General features: G+C 44.5%; 1 pseudogene across 1 annotated transcript in view; it reads right to left on the reverse strand.

Moving 5' to 3' along the window:
* Positions 1–38: 38 nt before the first annotated feature.
* The window catches only part of LOC148892063 (syntaxin-3-like), a 49220-nt pseudogene continuing 28388 nt past the window's right edge, over positions 39–20870 (reverse strand). The window contains exons 7-11 of the transcript XR_016116161.1: positions 19716–19824; positions 18708–18781; positions 11609–11743; positions 11064–11174; positions 39–3288 (exon numbers count right to left, since the gene is read on the reverse strand). The product of XR_016116161.1 is annotated as a syntaxin-3-like (transcript). The remainder of the gene's footprint in view (positions 3289–11063; positions 11175–11608; positions 11744–18707; positions 18782–19715; positions 19825–20870) is intronic.

A 20870-nucleotide genomic window follows, 5' to 3' on the forward strand; every position in this document is an offset into this window, starting at 1 on the left:
CGTAGGTGTCTCAGTACTCGTTTCCCCAGTGCTTGTGTGTGCGTGTGCGTGTGTGCATATAAAACGTGAGTTCTGGTCCTTTGGACAGCGACACTGGTGTGTAACTTATCCGTTTAATACAGTGGTGTCAAACATACGGCCCGCGGGCCGGAACCGTCCCCCAAGGAGGTTCGATCAGGCCCGCAGGATAATTTGAAAGTGGAAAAAATGCATAAAAGACATGGAATTAATATTTTGAATTCGCTGCAATTCATGGATTATTCGCTAAGGGGCGTACTCTTTCCATCAGAGTAGAAGACAAGCCGCATCACTGAGGCAGACTGAAAACAGCAGACGGTATCAATGCGCCATCTGCTGCTTGTTACGACATTGTTAATACCTTAGTCTCTACCTCTCCGCTACACCCTCATTAACAAAATGTCGTTATCCAAACGGAGAAAAGTAGATAAGGAGTGTAGAATTTTCAAAGAAAAATGGACCACGTCCTATTTATTTACAGAGATGCACAGAAAACCTTTGTGCTTGGTGTGTTTGCAACAAGTTTCGGTATTGAAGGAATATAATATTTGACGCCACTACGAGACTCATCACAGCGAAAAATATGACGGGTTGCAAGGACAACTGAGAAGAGAAAAGATTAACAAATTGCTGGCGGGTCTGAGGAAACAGCAGTCAACTTTCATCCGGAGCCGAGAAGTCAATGAAGCAGCAGTAAAAGCCAGCTCCCTAATTGCTAGCGAAATAGAATTAGCATCGAAGCCGTATTCCGACGGTGACTTTGTTGAACGATGCATGATGAAGGCGGCTGAACTTGTATGTTCCGAGAAGCGACAAGCTTTTGCCAATATTAGCCTGACGAGGAATACTATAGCAGAGAGGATTTCGGAACTATCGACAGATTTAGACAGTCAATTGAAACAGAGAGTCAAGTCATTTATTGCATTTTCCGTGGCAATTGACGAGAGCACTGACATCACAGACGTGGCCCAACTGGCCATATTTATTCGAGGAGTTGATGAGACATTGACTGTTACTGAAGAGTTTCTTGAGTTGGTCCCAATGATGGACACCACAACAGCCGAGGACATTTTCGGTTGTGTCGTTGCTGCATTGGACAGAGTTGGAGTGGACTGGTCCCGCGCTGTCTGCCTGGCTGCAGATGGCGCGGCATCCATGGTCGGAAAGAAAGCAGGTGTCGCGACAAAGTTCAAAGACAAAGTACAAGCCCTTAATGGAGGAGATCGTTTCTGGACATTTCACTGTATTTTGCACCAGGACGCATTGTGTTGCAAATCGCTGAAAATGGACCACGTCATGGAGGTGGTTGTTCGCACTGTAAATTTCATTCGGTCCAGAGGTCTGAACCATCGTCAGTTTGACAAACTTCTCAGCTACACCATCATTACCCACAGCCTGCCATACCACACTGAAGTGAGATGGTTAAGCCGAGGCGCTGTGCTGAGGCATTTCTTTGATCTACGAGAAGAAATCGGACAGTTCATGGAGAAAAAAGGAAAACCGGTATTGGAATTACAATCTCGGGAATGGCTACGGGACCTTGCATTCTATTACTGAACTCTTGAACAATCTCAACAAAATGTTGCAAGGCCACAAAAAAGTCACACCGTTTTCTGACAACATACATACATTTAAGTTGAAGCTGACTTTGTGGGAGATGCAAATGACAACCCTGCTCATTTCCCCTGTCTGAGAGATGTGTGTGTTTGACCAAAGACAAAATTGCAGGACTACTGCGGGAGTTTGAGAGTTTTCAGGTATTTGGTGAACTTGAGACAGAATTTCCAGTTTTTCGCTCACCTTTCACAGTTGAAGCTTCTGATCTGCAGGTCGAAATTCAGCTAGAGATAATTGATTTGCAGTGTGATGCAAATTTGCCTCTGTAGGTCTGGACAGATTTTATCAGTATCTACTACCAGGGGACCCCAAATTAACAGCCCTGGCTGCTAAAATTGTGTGCATGTTTGGGACAACATACCTTTGTGAACAAATTTTCTCAGTGATGAATATCAATAAAACAAAAATGTGTTCAAAGCTCACAAACAAGCACTTAAGTGACAGCTAGTCAGGACATGACACCTGGTGTTGATGCACTTGGATCAGTTGCAATGCATACTTGTGAATGATAAAAGTAAATTGCACATTTGTCTAAGGATCCATTTTTCTTTCAAAATCCTTCATTAAACCGGTCTGGTGGGGTGAGGTTCAATTTGGATCGTTCATACAATAGCCTGCTTAGGCAAAACAGGTTAGGCAACTTTCGCAATGCTGATGAGGTGATACCGGGGGGAGTGGGGGTAATAGGCCAGTCGTTAGTCAGGAATGTAGGAACAATCAGTGGGGCCACAGGGAGGGGTCCCGCGCCCCCCCCAACCTGAGAGTAGGGACCTATCATAGCTGTGTCCGGCGCCACCATGTCTGGACATTAGGGATATATAAATGGGGCCGATACGACCAGTCAGACTTTAGTTCGCTGACGAAGCCTCTTGGATAGGAGGCGAAACGTCCGAAACCTTCACTTTTGTACAGATGACAGCTGAAGAAACCTTCTCATCGATGGACCACTCCTGTACGACTGAGAGCTTACACAGACGTATTACCCTCGTATTGAAAACATGTAACTTGTGATTGTGTCAGAAACCCCCTGAAGCAAGAAAATGCTCTTGTTTTTATAAACACCCTAAAAATCCAAACAACGAAAATGGTGGAAAAGAATAAAATTATAGCTCAACACGGTACATTTTTCTCAGTCGTACATGTTCATCTATTATTTTCAGACACATCTTAGAATGTATTTTGAAACAAGTCAACCACATTAGCTTTTCAGGGTTGGGAAAAGGATATTGAGAGCTAATTACAGGCCCAAGATATTTTTACATAAACTATAGCTTTTCATTTATTTAGACCTGTAGTTCTTACCTAGGGTTCAATCGAACCGGTCTCAGGGGCTTCCCTACTGAAGCTGCTGCCCCTGTGACCTGACTCCGGATAAGAAGATGGATAGATGGATGGATGGAATGTTTTTTGTTTTTAATAAATTGATTTTCATGTCTTCAATTTGTAAAAAAAAAAATATCCCATTTTATTTTTTCATAAATGAAGGGTTTATTGAATATAAACTGGTTGGGTTCTGTACGTCCACCGAGGAACCACTGGTTTAGACTCACCAAGACAAAGGATGTACCCATTTTTTTATTTAAAAAAGCTGTAGACAAATGAACCGAGGACAACAGCCAATAACACACAGCAACAGAAGATCATCATTTGTTTCTTCAGAGCATGTAAGAGATGGAGAAAATGTCATGTCAGTACAAAACAAAGACATATGCATTAGAGGTGTTCTTAACTACATAAAAATAAATATTTAATTTTAGTGATACATTGACTTATGAGTTTACCTCTGTTCACTCGTCATGGTTGTACTTAAACTACAGTAAAGTCTCGTTATATCGATATTCAAGGGAGTCCGAAAAAATATCGATATAACCGGGACTATCGATATATCCGACCCTGTTTGCATGTAATTTTCTCCGTGCGTGCATAGAAATAGTATCGATATAACCGGGACTATCGATATATCCGATATCGATATAACGAGACTTTACTGTATTTGTATTTCAAAGCAACCTTTCTCACTGAAATGAAAAGAAATCTTAGGAACATGCTCCAGCCTCTGAAAAAAACGCATTGCATTTTGTTTGATTTTGTTGGACGGCATATCCTCCATTGGCATTTCTATCATTAAGTGTGGCAGAACTGAATACTGGGACCAATTTTGTTCTGGTACTATTGCTCCCCTATGATCTACATTTGGAAAACATGGCATTTGTTTGAGGGTGGCACAGTGGTCGACTGGTTGGCACGATGCAGAGGACATGTGTTTGAATCTGGCTTTCCTTGAAACAGTTGGAATCTTTTCAGTGTGCCTGCGTGGGGTTTCTACAGGTACTCCATTTCGCTCCCACACTCCAAAATTATGCATGGTAGACTAATGGAAGACTCACTTCAAGGTGTACCTTGCCTGATGCAATAGGCTCCACAAACAACCCACAACCTCCATGAGGACAAGTAACTCAGAAAATAACTCAACATATAAACCTATTCAAAATATACAACTACACTTAGACTCGCACTTACACTCCAAATTGTCCCTAAGTGCAAATGTGAGCGCAAATGGATGTTTGTTTCTGTGTGGCCTGCGATTGGCTGGCAACCAGTTCAGGGCGTCGCTTGCCAAATACCTGAAGACAGCGAGGTAGGCTCCAGCATGCCCGCAGGGTCGTATGTGAGGCTAAAGCGAATCAGAAAATGGATGGATGAAAGTTCTTTTTTTTGTAGTTGACGACCGTTATAGTATTTGTTTTATTTGTTACAGACAACCTTATTAGAAATCTGACTCAGAAAGCCTTTAATACTCCCACAATAGGGAAAATTGCAATTTACAGCAGCAAAATTGGAAGGGATCAGGGGGGTGGGCTTCAAAAAATAAAACTAAGTATTCTATGCAAAAAAGAAAATGTCAGGAGACTGAAAGGTACAACTGCACAAAAAAAGTTTCATAAAAAGAACTGTACATAGTGCTAAGTATTAAAACACAGTATCAAAAGTATATTTGATACAGTGAGACCTCAACTTACGAACTTAATTGGTTCCCAGACAGAGTGTGTAAGGCGAAAAGTGTGTATCTCAAAAAAAAAAAAAAAAATCCCATAGGAAACCATTAAAATGGGAATAATCTGTTCCCGGGTTTCCATAAAATATACTTTTCAACTAAATAAGCCTAAAAAACTACACACAACATACCTTATTCTATGTATAATAAATGTGCTATTGTATTGTAATGAAAGAAATACACTGCATTGTATCATAAAGTCACTTTAGCGAAAGGAGAGTCACCTTCCATAAGGACTGTTGGTAACGTAACCTCTGGTGCTGTTCGGTCGTGTGCTTCCGCCAAAGATCACTCCGCCAGCCGTGGTGGGTGTGTATTATGAAAATAGTGCTTATTATAAGGTTGAATTTTCATAAATTTGTAAGACAAATTTCAAAAGTTTGTAAGACAAAAAGTTTGTAAGATAAGGTGTTTGTAAATTGAGGTCTCACTGTATATGTAACTGTATTTACTTGACATGAGGTGGCTGTGCTATTTACAAGGTGTGAGTCCAGGCTATTTTTTATGTTTATTAAGAAGCCTGATAGAAGTCGATCAGTCAGTAGGAACGAGCGGTGGTATCTCTCCTGCTTGCAGCACGGGTGTAACAGTCTCTGGCTGAATGAGCTACCCAGTGCTGTCAGGGTCGGCCGGAGGGAGTGGGAGGAGCTGCCCATCATAGCTTTTAGTTTAGCAAGCGTCCATCAGTTGCCCACCTCCTCCAGAGTCCAGAGAGCAGCCCAGGACAGAGCTGGACCTTTGGACCAGGCGCTCCAGTCTTTTTCTGTCCAGGGTGGTGATGCTGCCTGACCAGCAGATTATTCCATCGTGGATGGCTTTAGCGACCACAGAGTCGTATAAGATCTTAAGGAGTAATTCCTGAACCCCAAAAGACCTCTGTTTCCTGAGGAGGAAGAGGTGAGTGTCCCTTTTTGATCAGCGCATCCATGTTTGTAGTCCAGTCCAGTTTATTGTTGAGAAGAACACCCATGTACTTGTAGGTGGTGACCCTCTCCATGTCAATACCTTGGATATTCAGCGATGCAGGTCAGAACTATTTCCTACAGAAATCCAAAACCAACACCTTGGTTTTCCCGGGGTTGATTTGGAGGTGATTCTGCTGGTATCAGTCCACCAAGTCCTTTGTCAGTCCCCTGTACTCCTGATCATCTCCCTCTGTAATGAGGCAGACAATCGCAAAGTCATCAGAGAACCTTTGAAGGTGGCAGGTGTAGAGGGTGAACAGGAATGGAGCCAGGATAGCCCCCTGAGGCAGTAGCCTCCATAACAATAAATGCCCTCACATATGTGGCCGGTTTGTGGGGTAATCTGGAATCCATGATGTGGGGCGGTGGTCCACTTTAGCATGCCACAGTTTGTCCCCCAGTAGGTTGGGCTGAATGGTCTTGAAGGCACTGGAGAAATTGCAGAACGTGATCTCACAGTCCTCCCAGCATTCTCTAGATCTAACAGCGCCGAGTGGAGGAGTTAGATGATGGCGTCCTCCACACCAATGTTGGGCTGGTAGGAAAACTAGCGGGTTTAGTGATGAGCTCGTCGAAGGTCGCAGGTGGGCGAGGACGAGTCAGCGCCACCGGTCTAGCTCGTATGGGTGGTTGATCTTGGGCACTGGGACCAGGCATGACATTTTTCACAGCTGTGGAACTCTGCCCAGCTTCAGGCTCAGGTTAACCATTGTCCAGCACGACAATGACACACAGTTGGTTGGAGAAGGTCTTGAGGATTTGGCAACTGATGTTGTCCGGACCTGCTGCATTCCTCACTTTCATCCTCCTCAGTTGGTAGCTCACCTGAGCATTTGTGACAGACAGGCCAGAACCAGGAGGAAGAGTGGCAGTTGAGGGTGTGGCGTCGGTTGAGAGGGCAGTTGTTTGTTGCTGGTAGCTGGTTGTAAGAGGGGGCAAGGAGGGGAAAAGTGGGTTTAGTTCATCTGCCCAGTCCGTGTCTTTCTCGTTCAATGTCACTGGGCTTTTGTGGCTTGAGATATTTTTCAGGCCCTTCTAGACACCACTGATGTTGCTGGCTTGCAGATGCTCCTCCATTTTCATCCAGTAGACTTTTTTCCCCTCTCTGGTCTTTCTCTTGAGTTGGAAACGCATGGCATTTCTGCACTCCTTGTCCTCATGTGGATTGTTTTTTTCCCCTATATTTTCGCACAAGTTAGGTATGGTAATAATAATAAACAATATGTCATGATTTTAAGTTTCCCTTTTACATTTTCTTTATGACTCTCAACATAATTTGCATCATTTGAATCTCCAAGAAAATTATTTTCAAACACTCTTTCTATTGTACTTGAATCCAAATTAATTTTGACTTGTTTTTTGGCTTATTTCATGTCGAATTAACTTTATTATGCAAGTTTAGTCATATTATTTTGACAAACACATTTTAATACATTCCATTTATTTTCTCCAGTAGTCAGAAGCTGCTTTAGATTTTCTCTATAACAATATCGTTCCGACATCAACAAATAAAAAATACATTTTTAATTACATTGAAGACACTGCAAATGTTTATTTATTGGATCAGGGCTTGGTCCAATGAGTCTTCTTTTGTTTTGATTTTAAGTAGGGGAACTAACTGCACATCCTGGTATCCATTATCTAAATATTTTTCATCCATTTATATGTAACACCTCTGACACCCTACCTTTCTAATTTATTCAATAATATAGTATAATCTATACGCATTTCCTCAGGTACCGCTGTCCTGCCTGTTTTCCATTTTACCCTGTTGCAAAAGACCTGATTAAGATGATGTCGATGATTGGGCAGCTTCTGCCGACAAGGCTCATTATGTGATCAATTACTTGGCGCAAAGGGTGGAAAACATCCAAGAAACTGTCACTTGAGGAACAGAATTGGAGATTCCTAATTTGTAGGATCAAAGATTTTGTTTCTATCGATTAAAATATATCCATCCATTACATATCTTATCCTGAACAGTCTCGCTGGAGGTTGTTGGAACCTATCCCAGCTGACTTTAAGTGAAAGGAGGATTACACTTTGAAATGGTCGCCAGTTAGCCTTAGGTCACATGTAGACACAAGAAAGCAACCATTCACACCCACATTCACACCGGCACTGAGTGGGAATATGTCCCACACTGCCCGGATACAAGTCAGGCGAGCATATTGATGGACAATAGTATATGATGTCAATATATATATATATATATATATATATATATATATATATATATATATATATATATATATATATATATATATATATAAAATCCTCGTCTCACCCACCATGGGTCTGTCCCCATCTTAGCTCGGGTCCTCTACCAGAGGCCAGGAAGCTTGAGGGTTTTGCGCAGTATCCGTGCTGTTCCCAACACTGCGCTTTTCTGGACCGAGATATCCGATGTTGTTCCCGGGATCTGTTGCAACCACTCGTCGAGTTTGGGGGTCACTGCCCCGAGTGCTCCGACCACCACAGGCACGACTGTCACCTTTACCTTCCAGGCTCTCTCCAGCTCCTCTATGAGCCCTTGGTATTTCTCGATTTTCTCATGTTCCTTCTTTCTGATGTTTCCATTACTCGGGACCGCTACATCCACGACAACGGCTTTCCTTTCCCTTTTATCTATGACCACGATATTTGGTTGGTTGGCCATTACCATCTTGTCAGTCTGTATCTGGAAGTCCCACAGGATCTTTGCTCGGTCATTCTCCACCACCTAGGGAGGTGTTTCCCATTTTGACCTTGGGGTTTCCAGTCCATACTCCGCACAGATGTTTCGGTAGACGATGCCAGCCACCTGGTTATGGCGCTCCATGTAGGCTTTCCCTGCCAGCATCTTACACACTGCAGTTATGTGTTGGATTGTCTCAGGTGCCTCTTTGCACAACCTACACCTTGGGTCTTGTCTGGTGTGGTATATCCCTGCCTCTATGGCTCTGGTGTTCAGGGCCTGCTCTTGGGCAGCCAGGATGAGTGCCTCTGTGCTGTCCTTTAGGCCAGCCCTCTCTAGCCACTGATAGGACTTCTTGAGATCAGCCACTTCTGCTATGGTTCGGTGGTACATTCCGTGTAGGGGCTTTTCCTCTTCCAGCACCTCATCCTCTGTTCCCCATTGTCTGAGACATTCTCTGAGTACATCATCCGTTGGAGCCTTCTCTTTGATGTATTCATGGAGCTTGGATGTTTCATCCTGGACAGTGGCTCGCACACTCACTAGTCCCCGGCCTCCTTCCTTACGGCTTGTGTACAGTCTCAGGGTGCTGGACTTGGGATGGAACCCTCCGTGCATGGTGAGGAGTTTTCGGGTCTTAACATCCGTGGTCTGAATCTCTTCCTTTGGCCACCTTATTATTCCTGCAGGGTATCTGATCACTGGCAGGGCATAGCTGTTTATTGCCCGGGTCTTGTTCTTGCCATTGAGCTGGCTTCTGAGGACTTGCCTCACTCGCTGGAGGTATTTGGTCATAGCCGCTTTCCTTGTTGCTAGTTCGAGGTTGCCATTGGCCTGTGGTATACCGAGGTACTTGTAGTTGTTTTCAATGTCTGCTATTGTTCCTTCAGGGAGTGAGACCCCTTCAGTGTGGACTACCTTGCCCCTCTTAGTCACCATCCGACTACATTTCTCTAGCCCGAATGACATTCCAATATCACTGCTGTAGATCCTGGTTGTGTAGATCAGGGAGTCTATGTCCCTTTCGCTCTTAGCATACAGCTTGATGTCATCCATGTAGAGGAGGTGACTGATCGTAGCTCCATTTCTGAGGCGGTATCCATAGCCTGTCTTGGCGATTATCTGGCTGAGGGGGTTCAGTCCTATGCAGAACAGCAGTGGGGAGAGTGCATCACCTTGGTATATGCCACATTTGATGGACACTTGCGTTAGTGGCTTGCCATTGGCTTCAAGTGTGGTTTTCTACGTCCTCATCGAGTTTGCAACGAAGGCTCTCAGGGTCCTGTTGACCTTATACAACTCCAAGCATTCAGTGATCCATGTGTGTGACATCGAGTCATATGCTTTCTTGTAATCAATCCAGGCTGTGCACAGGTTGGTATGTCGGGACCTGCAGTCTTGAGAGACCAGCAGCTGATGTTTGGCACCTCTAGTATCTCTACTAATGCCTTTCTGTGCTTTGCTCATGTATTGATCCATGTGTCCACTTATCTTAGCCGCAATGATGCCTGACATGAGCTTCCATGTTGTGGAGAGACAGGTTAACAAAGTAAGTAACAAAGGCCTCAGCGCTGACCCCTGATGAAGTCCCACCTCCACCTTGAAATCCTCCGTCACACCGACGGCACACTTCACAACTGTCTTGCAGTCCTACACCGTTCTGACATACTACTTCTCTGTCACCCCAGACTTCCTCATGCTACATCCAGGTTCTTCTCTGGGCACCCTGTCATACGCTTTCTCCAGATCTACAACGACACAATGCAGTTCCCTCTAACCTTCTCTGTACTTCTCTATCAGCAACCTGAAAGCAAACTGCATTTGTCATATTCTTTTTTGGCATGAAACCATACTGTTGTTCACAAATGCTCATTTCTGTTCTTAGACTAGCTTCAACTACTTTTTCCCATAGTTTTATTGTATGGCTCATCAACTCTATAGAACTACAACTCTGTACATCTCTCTTATTTTTATGGGTACTTGTACACTTCGCCTGTAGAGATCAGTCTTTTCTTCCTTGCTGTCCAGCCTAGCATACAAGTCATCGTAGGCCTCTTGTTTGGCCTTCGCCACCTTTACATTCACCATGCAATCAATGTCCCTGTACCCCTGTCTACTGTCTGCTATGCTCTCAGTGTTCTACTTCTTGTTTGCTAACTTCTTTCTCTGTATAGACACATGCACCTCCTCATTCCTTATCTACTTTTTTCCAGTTGATACACCAAGTACTTTATGACCTGTCTCTCTGATCACGTCCATTTTGTACATACATAAACCATCTGCGGTCTCACTCACATCTAAGGACAATTTGGAGTGTTCAATCAGCCTGCCATGCATGTTTTTAGAATGTGTTTTAGAAAGATGGCCAAGAAGAGGGGTTCCCTCTTCTTGGCCATCTTTCAAACTCACCTCAAAAACGTATTTCTATTTTTTGGGATTTTGACTCAGCATGATTCTAACTTGTTTGGCTGTTTTTGTGCTTTCTACCGTCTTCATTATTAATTTACTGTTTTCTTTTTTATTGTTCTCTCTGTGATATTTGCTCCATTGACTGCACTTTTTATACAGTGGTGGTTATTTTAAAGTGCTCTATAAATACAGTAGAGTTGAAATAAATTGAGTTGTGTTGTGTTAAGTTGAGATCTACTCCCTGATCAAACACAGAAGTCAAGAAAATATAACAAGTGAAATATTTCAAATAATTAACTTAAGGAAAGTAAGCCATACTTACCCTGCGTGCTTCCTGTTGAAACTTTGCTGCTTTCTTCGTGTCAGCCACTGCTCTTTCTACAAACCCAACTGATTGATCCATGTTACTTTCAATTCTGTCAATCATGCCACCCTGAACGATAGAAGCCAACAAATAATGAGGAAAATGCAGACAGGTCTCAAAGAAAAATGGTGTCCCCCCACACCCTTGTCCTGGAGCTAATTATTTATTACATTTAGATTGCATAACAGCACGAATGATTTAACCATGAATGGGTAAAATAAAAAGTATGAATAGCAATAAAGAAGGCATTCCCATCCAGGCATGCAATCATTTTCCTCTAAAATATTACTCATACTCTACTCACTGTATTATTGTCTCTTTTTGATCAAAAAGGCATGAAATAATTTGTTTGTAGTTGAGGTTTTCACTTTCGATATTCTGAATACCATTAAAGAATAGCACATAGAATGCATTTGTAAAAATTCGTTATAAATACTTTTGCTTAGTATGAATTTCATTGAGAGAATTTTGATTTGTTTTACTTGCATTTCTTTGTGACATACCTGGTTCTCAACCAGCATGGCAATATCAACAAACATGTCATGGAGCTCTTTGATGCTGCTCTCCAACCTAATAATGTCTTTGTGACGAGCCTCAATCTCGTTCAAGGCCTGCTGGTTTAAATTGGAATCCATAATCTGTGAAAAAAGATCACATATATATGTTTTGAGAAAAAAAGACCAAATTATGTTTGAAACCATATTTACTCGAACTGTCTCGAGCATTTCAGACTCCGCAATGTGACGTTTGAAAGGCATATGTTTTTCACGCGTACAGACAGTTGGAGACTAATCGACCAATATGCAAATGAGCTGAGAAAGAGAGCATAGACATATGAGTTAGGTGAATTAAGAGGATCAGTGATCAAAGACAGAATAGTGTGTGGCTTTACAGATAATAACCTTAGAGAAAAGGCCCCTGGACCTGGAGAAAGCCTTATCATCGTGTAGAGCCACTGACACTGTGAAATCATAGGCTAAAGAACTGCTAAATTATGCTAGCTGCAATGTGAATGCAATGGAAAGAAACGCATACAGATTCAAGAAAAGCAAAACTTCTGATGTGAAAGCAGGAGTGTGACTGTGGTGTCACACGTGGGCACCGCGGCGCTGACCTGGGAACACCTGTGAAGTGCGCCTTTCAAAGCCTTTGAAGTCTGCACCTTTGATGTCTTCCAAGTGCGTCTCAGCCTGACGCATTTCCAACGCATGTAAATGCATATATAAGTAGCCTTCGTGGGCACAGACTAGGACAGAATCACATGGACACACACAGACTCGCAGAGACCCACACAGCGTCAGACGGAGACCACAGCACAACTTGCTCGACTCCACGCCACGATCAGGCTCTTGGACACATTACGTCTACGTGTCACTTGCCTCGGAGATCTAACAACTAACCAACTTACGAATAAATAGAAACATCAAACTTTTAATCGGCCAGCCAGCCAGGATGATTTTTTTTTCTCCTCCTCAGCCCGATCGACTCTCCTAATGGAAAGGACCAGATTTCCCAAGGCTACCCCCAGCCAGCTGCTGCTTGTCCGCCCGTAATCCTGGCATCTTCACAGCAATACACCTCAAGTCTTGAATGTCTGGTTTAGTGGCCAGTAGCCCGCTGTGAAACCTGCCATACCCCTGATGGCCAGCACCGTCCAACTCGCCTGGCGACTCTGCCATTAGCTGCATCGTTTATGTCCACGATCGGACATTGTGATGTCCACAATCGGACATCATTTATGTCAGACTGAGATTGTTTGGACTTATCCAGAGGAGAGAGTGAATATATTGGGAGAACGATGCTGAGCCTTGAACTGCTAGGCAGGAGACTGAAAAGAAGGCCTAAGAGGAGGTTTATAGATGTTGTCAAAGAGGAGATGAAGGTAGCTGGTGTGAGAAGAGGATGCACATAACAGGGTTAGATGATGATAATAATAATAATAATAATAATAATAATAATAATAATGATAATAATAATAATACATTCCATAAGCACATTAAGCACCTTTCAAAGCTCTCAAGGACACTTTACAGTCACAGACTAGCATAGGTACCATCGTAAATAAAATACAATCACAAATAGAATGCAATAAATAAAATACAATGATAAATAGAAACAAGAGAGAGAGCTACACAGAAAATGCAATTTTAAATAGGTGGGTTTTGAGATGGGACTTGAAGGTGGCAAGAGAATCGATGTTACGAATGTTGGGAGGAAGTGAGTTCCAATGTTTGGGGGCAGAGCAGCTGAAGGCTCTGTCACCCATCGTGCTGAGACGGGCAGGGCGGGGCACACAGAGGCGGAGGGAGGAATAGGATCTGAGGGAACGAGAGGGAATAGAAATTTGAAGAAGGTCAGATAGGTATGGGGGGGCAAGGTTATGGATAGCTTGAAATGTATAAAGAAGAATTTTAAAGTTGATTCTATATTTGACTGGGAGCCAGTGGAGCTCTTGGAGGACGAGGGTGATGTGGTGAAACGATGAGGTTCTGGTGATGATCCGCGCTGAAGAATTCTGGACGAGTTGAAGTTTGTGGAAAAGTGTCTGAGGGACACCAAAGAGAAGTGAATTGCAATAGTCAATCCGGGATGTGACAAGACTATGAACGAGAATAGCAGTGGTGTGAGGAGTTAGAGACGGGCAAAGACGATTGATATTGCGTAGGTGGAAGTACGCAGACCGTCGATGGAGGACACTGATTTGGTGTGGCGATCCTTTCTCTCCAAAGCCTCTAATATGAGTTGCCCGTCTAATAGATTTCTGATCCCATCCAACCTGGTCACTCCCAAAAACCTCAACATCTTCATCTCTGCTACCTCCAGATCTGCTTCTTGTCTTTTCTTCAGTGGCTGTCTGTCTCCAGTCCAAACATCCTGACTGGTAAAAGGAAAAGAAGAAGTGGGCGGGGACCCCGCTCGCACACAGGATCCCAATTTTTACACGAGGACCCAACTGTTAGCATGGCAAGCAAACAGCGGGCTACTGGCCACTAAACCAGACATTCAAGAGCTAAAGAGAAGGAAACAGAAGTTTAAAACAGATTCTTATCTTACAGATGATGTATTGTCGGTGTTCAAATACCTGACATGTTTCGACGTCTACTTCCGCCTTCGTCAGAGTGTCACGGGTGTTGTTATGATGCGCCATTTTTAGCTGGTGTTGCTATGGGGGCATGACTTGCCTGTCAGATCTGCTTCAGGTAGTAGAGAGCATGTAGGCTCCCTCATCCCTGTTGATGGTCCTCGGTCCTCGCTTCTGGATTTCAATGGCCTCCCTGATCCAGCGCTGATGTTTGTTTTCTTCGGTGCGGATGACTCTGGCCTTCTCCCAGTCCCTGATATGATTTTCTCTTTTGCAGTAGTCTGTGATGGCTGTGATGGCTGAAAATGGTGCGTCACAACAACACACTGTGACACTCTGATGAAGGCGGAAGTAGATGCCGAAACATGTCAGGTATTTGAACACCGACAATACACTGTCTGTAAGAGAAGAATCACTTTTAAATTAGATATCAAGTAGACAGGATGAACTTAATACAACTAGGAAACAGAAGTGTCGGGCCGGGAAGGAGTGCCGCAGAAGGAGAAGAAGTTAGACATGTCCACCCGTCCGTCATTTTGTGGACTGTAAGATCACTCCCGAACCAGCTGGACATGCTAGTAGTGCTAACACCGTGGAGTACAATGGGATTAGCCTGCCGTTACTCACATAGTTATGGCTAACAGTGATTACTCCAGACAGACAGTTGTCCAACTTGTACGTGCGGACAGGACCTCAAGGAGTGGTCAGAGGAAAGGAGGGGGACTTCCTGTGTTTGTGAAAAAAAAGTGCAATCCTGGACACATCACAATCAAAGAGATAGTCGAGGCATTGAGCTGCTAGCCATTAGCCTCATGCTGTATTATCTCCCACAGGAACTATCACCAGCCATAGCTCTGATGGTGGACATCCCCTCGTTACCTAATGGTGACACAGCGTGTAATGCCCTGAAGGCTGTTGTAAACAAGCTGCAAACGTGCTGCTGATCATGTCTGGGGACTTCAACCACATCTCTCTGTCTTCCTCCCAACCTTCCCAGTATATAACCTGTTCCAACAGAGACAATAAAATATTGGACTTGCTTGATGCCAACACTAAGGAGACACATACAACCTCCCTCCCCAAACCTCTTGCAAGAACGGACCACAATAGGGTCATCCTGTGTACAAACTCTGCCAGCTGTGACCAGCATGGTCAGAAGCTGGTCCACAGATCCACAGAGACTGAAGAAGCTCTACGGAACTGCTTTGAGTTAACCAGGTGGGAGCTTTTCTTGTCTCCAACAACACACTGTGGATTAATCCTGAAATAAAAACCCACCTGAAGGGAAAGAAAATGGCTTTTGTGTCAAGAAACAGAGAAGAGCTGAAGGCTGTGCACATTCGGGTGAGGAGGATCAGAGAAGAGAAAGGGAGAGGAAATTGGAGGAAAAGCTACAAGCCAGTAACATCACTGGTGTCTGGAAGGGCCTGAAAACCATCTCAGGCCGCAATAGCCGAGTAGCATTGACTGAGAAGGACAAAGACTGAGCAGATAAACTAAATCGTTTTTTTCAACTGGTTTGGCTCGATGTCTGCCCCTCACCTGAACCACCAGTACCCCTTGCGGTGCATCTGCATCCACTCTCACTGTGCATCCACTCTCACCAGCCTCCAACAACAAACTGCTCTCTCAATCAAAACTCTGAAACCCAGTCTGTCTCTTGTTCCCTGCCTGTTGGTCACGACATGCAGGTGAGGAACCAACTGAGAAGGAAGAAGGTGAGGAAGCCAGCCGGTCCAAACAACAGCACTGGGGCACTGCAGGGGACTGACCTGACACCATTCCTGTTCACCCTCTACACCTCAGACTTCAGCTACATCACTCCAACCTGCGCCACTGAAAGAAGCTGGATCTGGTCCTCTTTACTAGGTGCTCCAGTCTTTTTCTGTCCCGGGTGGTGATGCTGCCTGACCAGCAAACAATGTCATACTGGATGGCTGAGGCCGCCACAGTCGTAAGGAGGGACCCCTGAACCTCAAAAGACATCAGTTTCCTGATGAGAGTGAACAGGAATGGAGCCAGGACTGTCCCCTGTGGTGCCTCAGTCTTGCAAAGAAGTCTGACTGACTGACAGTTCTTTGCCCTCACATACTGTGACCGGTTTGTGAGGTTATCTATAATCCATGAAGTGAGGTTGTGTTCGCAACATGTCTCCCAGGAGGTCAGGCTGGGTGGTCTTGAAGGCACTGGAGAAATTGAAGAACATGTTCCGCACAGTGCACCCAGCATTCTCCAGGTCCAACAGTGTCGAGTGAAGGAGGTAGGTGATGGCGTCCGCCACATCGATACTATGCTAGTAGGAAAACTGTAGCAGGTTCAGTGATGAACTAGCTAGCGGTTGCAGGTGAGCGAGAACGATTCACTTTAGCGTCTTCATCAGGTGAGACGTCAGCGCCACTGGTCTATAGCTGGTGAGCTCCTTCGGGTGGGCAATCTTGGGCACTGGGAACAGGCATGACGTTATTCACAGCGGCGGAACTCTGCCCAGCTTCAGGCTCAGGTTGAATATGTGCTGGACAATGACACACAGTTGGTCGGAGCCAGTTGTCTGGACCTGCTTTCATCCTCACCTTCATCCTCCTCAGTTGGTTCCTCACCTGTGCAGTTGTGATAGTAGATTGCAGTTGAAGGTGTGGCGTCGATTGAGAGGGCAGTTGTTTGTTGCTGGAAGCTGGTCGTGAGAAGGTAGGAAGGGGAAGTCCACAGTGAGAGTGGCTGCAGGTGCAGCTAGAGGTGGTGTTGATGGTGGGGCTGGGGCGACGTACGTCTGGTCAAACCAGTTGAACAAGCAGTTTAGTTTATCTGCCTAGTCCTTGTCTTTCTCATTCAATGTCACTGGGCTTTTGTGGCCCAGTTTAGATGTTTAGATGTTTAGATTAGATGTTTTTCAGGGCCCCTCCAGACACCAGTGACATTGCTGACTGGCAGCTGTTCCTCCGTTTTCATCCTGGAGGCATTGTTCCCATCTCTGATCTCTTTCCTCAGTTGGATCTGCACGGCCTTTGGCTCTTCACTGTTCCCCGACACGAAAGCCCTTTTCTTCTCCTTCAGGAGGGCCTTTATGTCGAGAGTAATCCATGGTTTGTTGTTGGAGAAACACAGCACAGTCCTGGTGGGTACGGTGTTTCTTTCACAAAAGTTTATGTAATTCGTGATGGTGTCGGTGAGTGAATCAATGTCCTTTCCATGAACCTCACCTGGTTGATTGGTTGACTCAAAGAAGTCCCACTAAGCCTCTTCAGCCTCCGTGGACTATCTTCTGACAGTGTAGGTCACAGCTGATTGAAGGTTTGTACACACGCTGGATATACACTATATTGTGGTCTGCTCTTCCAAGAGAGGGTAGGGGGTAGGGTTTATATGCATCCGCAAATTAGTATAAAACAAGTCCAATATGTTATTGTCGCTGGTAGCACAGGTTACATACTGTGTGAAGGTTGGGAGTGAGGACTGCAGGGAGAAGTGATTGAAGTCCCCAGAGATTATGAACAGGACATTGGGTTTTGCAGCCTGTTTACGACAATCAGGCCATCAGATGCTGCGCCGCAATTTGCCATTGGTGGAATGTACGCCGTAATTTGCCGTTGAGGCATTGTATGCCATCACAGCTATGACATGTGAGAATTCCTGTAAAAGATAATGTGTAAGATAATGTCCCGAGTGCAGTGTTTCTCTTTGATCGTGATGTGCCCAGGATTGCACCATTTGTCATTCACAAACAAAGCAATTCCCCCTTCTTTTATCTTGATGCTCCCTGCATTCAGGTCCGCAAATACAAGTTGGAATCCCTCCAACTCAGATTGTGTGTCCAGCGGGATCTCCGAAACCCATGTTTCTGTGAGCAGCAACAAACTCTCGGTACTCCGTCTGCTGTTGTGTAAGCACCGCTAGCTCTTCCATCTTGTTGTAATAATGACGGAGGGGAGGACATTTCGGATTCTTCTCCTCGTTCTGTGGCGGTCCTTCCCGGCACAACATCCCCATTTTCTCCTCTTCGGCTTGTAGAGCATGTCTGGTTTAGCGGCCGCTATCCCGCTATTAGGTCGCCATGCGAGCAGCTGGTCTCAACTGTAAACAAGAAGATCCTGTGTGCAAGGAGTCGCAAAAAGTAAAAAAATAAGCTGAGATGCTAAGCTAAGAGATGAGCAGAAATGAAGATCACCATCTCCTCCTGGTAGGTTTTAGGAACGAAAATACACAAATCACGATCGGAAAATACATAAATAGTAGGACAGAAAGGGACTCAAACAGGGTTAGGAGCTGCTGTAGAGGCAGCCGCTCAGAACGCGCGATCGTCGAGTCAATATTATTTTTAATCAGCATAGCGGTATTATTTGCTACCATTACATAACACCACTGTTTGTTTTTTTTTTTTTGCGATTAGGAAGGGGTGGATGGAACAGATTCATTGAATTCCCATTAATTTCAATGGGATAATGTGATTTTAGATGTTAGAGTCACTGAATGAATTATAAGCTTATCTCAAGGAATCATTGGACATATGCAACAAAAATATTCACCCCAGCAGTGAAGACAGCTGAGTTGCCTCCTTCCAGCATCTCCTCCAGTTCCTCATCAGTTGTGGCTTTTCCCGCTATAGTTAAAAATAAAACAAATGAGAAACAAATTAAAAAATTAAATCATCAGTACTATTATCTTTTGTTTTCACATTTTCCGTTTTTTTTTGATACTGTGCACAAACCACAAATATTGAAAATGTCATAACCCCACTAAGACATTCAATTTACTTACTCTTTAGGTGATACGAATCTTGTGTTTAACATTGATTGGAATGGTATTTACAGTACAGGTAACATACGACTAATGAGCGGTGCGACTAACGACCACCCATACTTACGACCACGCCCGCCAGACCCTTTTTATTTTTATTTTAATCATACGCCTGGCACTGCAACGCGCTAGCAGCCCGGCAACACGTACGACAATTTGGGCCAGCCAGCCAGCATCTCACTCTCACACAGCAATCGACCGTGTAATGGCACTGGAGGAGGGAGTGTCCACAGACAACGGCCACGGTGCGGCCAGGATGAGAGCTGAAGTGGGTGGGCGTCGGCGCTCGGGTGTGCGGGACCGCCGCGACGAGAACGGGGGAGGGTCCCCTGGCCGCGGCCCGGCCAGGACGAGAGCCGAGGCGGTTCGGGCGTCGGCGCACAGGCCGCGCGGGATCGCCGCGACGAGCACGCTGCATCGGGCCCACGGCCGGAACCACCGTCGTCACCGCTTTGAGACAGTTTGTCGGGTTGGGCCCCGCGTCGGGCCCCACGTTGGCGCGGAGGGCGGGGTAAGGCCAGGGAAAGGGTACCCGGTAGTACGCCGATGATCTAGAACCACACCTGCCCGCCCCCGTGGCATCCGAATCAGATTGTTTGCAAGGCATTTAGCACCGAGTATCTATTCAACATTTTGAATGGATTTTGACTCACGACCATTTTGCCTTACGACAGTTTTGTCCGAACGGAACCCGGTCGTAAGACAGATAATACCTGTATACATTCAAAACAACTTACTGATCTCAAGTTGTCGAGCAATCCGTCCTTTACTCTTGTCTCTGAAGTCAACTTGTGCCTCGTTGTATTTTGTCATTACCTCAACAAATTTCTTCGCTAGGATCGCATGCTGTGGAATTTGCAAAAAAAAAAAACAACAACTTGTATTCCAATTATGGAAATTGATCATGATGAAAAAGAGGACCTTATCATCGCATCAATATTTCCTCAGACAATTAAGTTAGCGTCACACTTCTCATCTCATCTCATTTTCCCTACCGCTTATTCCTCATTAGGGTCGCGGGGGTTGCTGGAGCCTATCTCAGCTGTCTATCTATATAGAGTAAAGTCTCGTTATATCGATAGTCCCGGTTATATCGATACTATTTCTATGCACGCACGGAGAAAATTACATGCAAACAGGGTCGGATATATCGATAGTCCCGGTTATATCGATATTTTTTCGGACTCCCTTGAATATCGATATAACGAGACTTTACTGTATATAGATGTCTGTCTTTCTATCGTCATCAACTCGAAAACAAGACTTCCTGAATATTCAGCACGAGTCTTAAAACGTAAAATATAGCTATATGCCGTGGAAGTCATTTGAAGTGATTTTACAAACTATGGACACAACTTGTCTGGAGCCGTCGTTTGTCCTTTATGTCATAACATATTTACATATTCAATGAGTTCAATGTAAATACTTTAACAATTCATTGCTATTATTACTCTTATTATGAGTATGATTGGCAATTATAACTTGGACGTGTTTAAGTAGGTCGGGGGAGAATTACGATGGCCATGCTTAAATGGGTGTGACTGGGTTGGAGCAGTGTTATCGTCATCAGTATGAAGCGATACGGTTTCGACCTCTCATTTTTGGCCAGTGATTGCTCGGTCTTGCCCAATGACCGCTCAGTGTTTGCCCAGTGACTGTCTCTTTATTGTATGATTGGCATGCCGGTAAACCAGTGACGTGCAGTCAGTGGTGACAGGCAGGTGAGGCAGTGCCTCACCTGTCATCATGGAAAGCTGTCATGGAAATATCAAATGAAAAAATAAATTAAACAGTTAGATGTATTTAGTGATTTGTACTTTAAAGTTCTTGTCCATTTAACTTCACCGTTTTAGGATTTTTTTCAAAATCGCTGAATTTTCACATTTACCGTT

The sequence above is a fragment of the Hippocampus bargibanti genome, linkage group LG10 (assembly GCF_051943395.1).
Source record: "Hippocampus bargibanti isolate YZ-2025 linkage group LG10, ASM5194339v1, whole genome shotgun sequence".
In the NCBI taxonomy this organism is placed as follows: Eukaryota; Metazoa; Chordata; class Actinopteri; order Syngnathiformes; family Syngnathidae; genus Hippocampus; species Hippocampus bargibanti.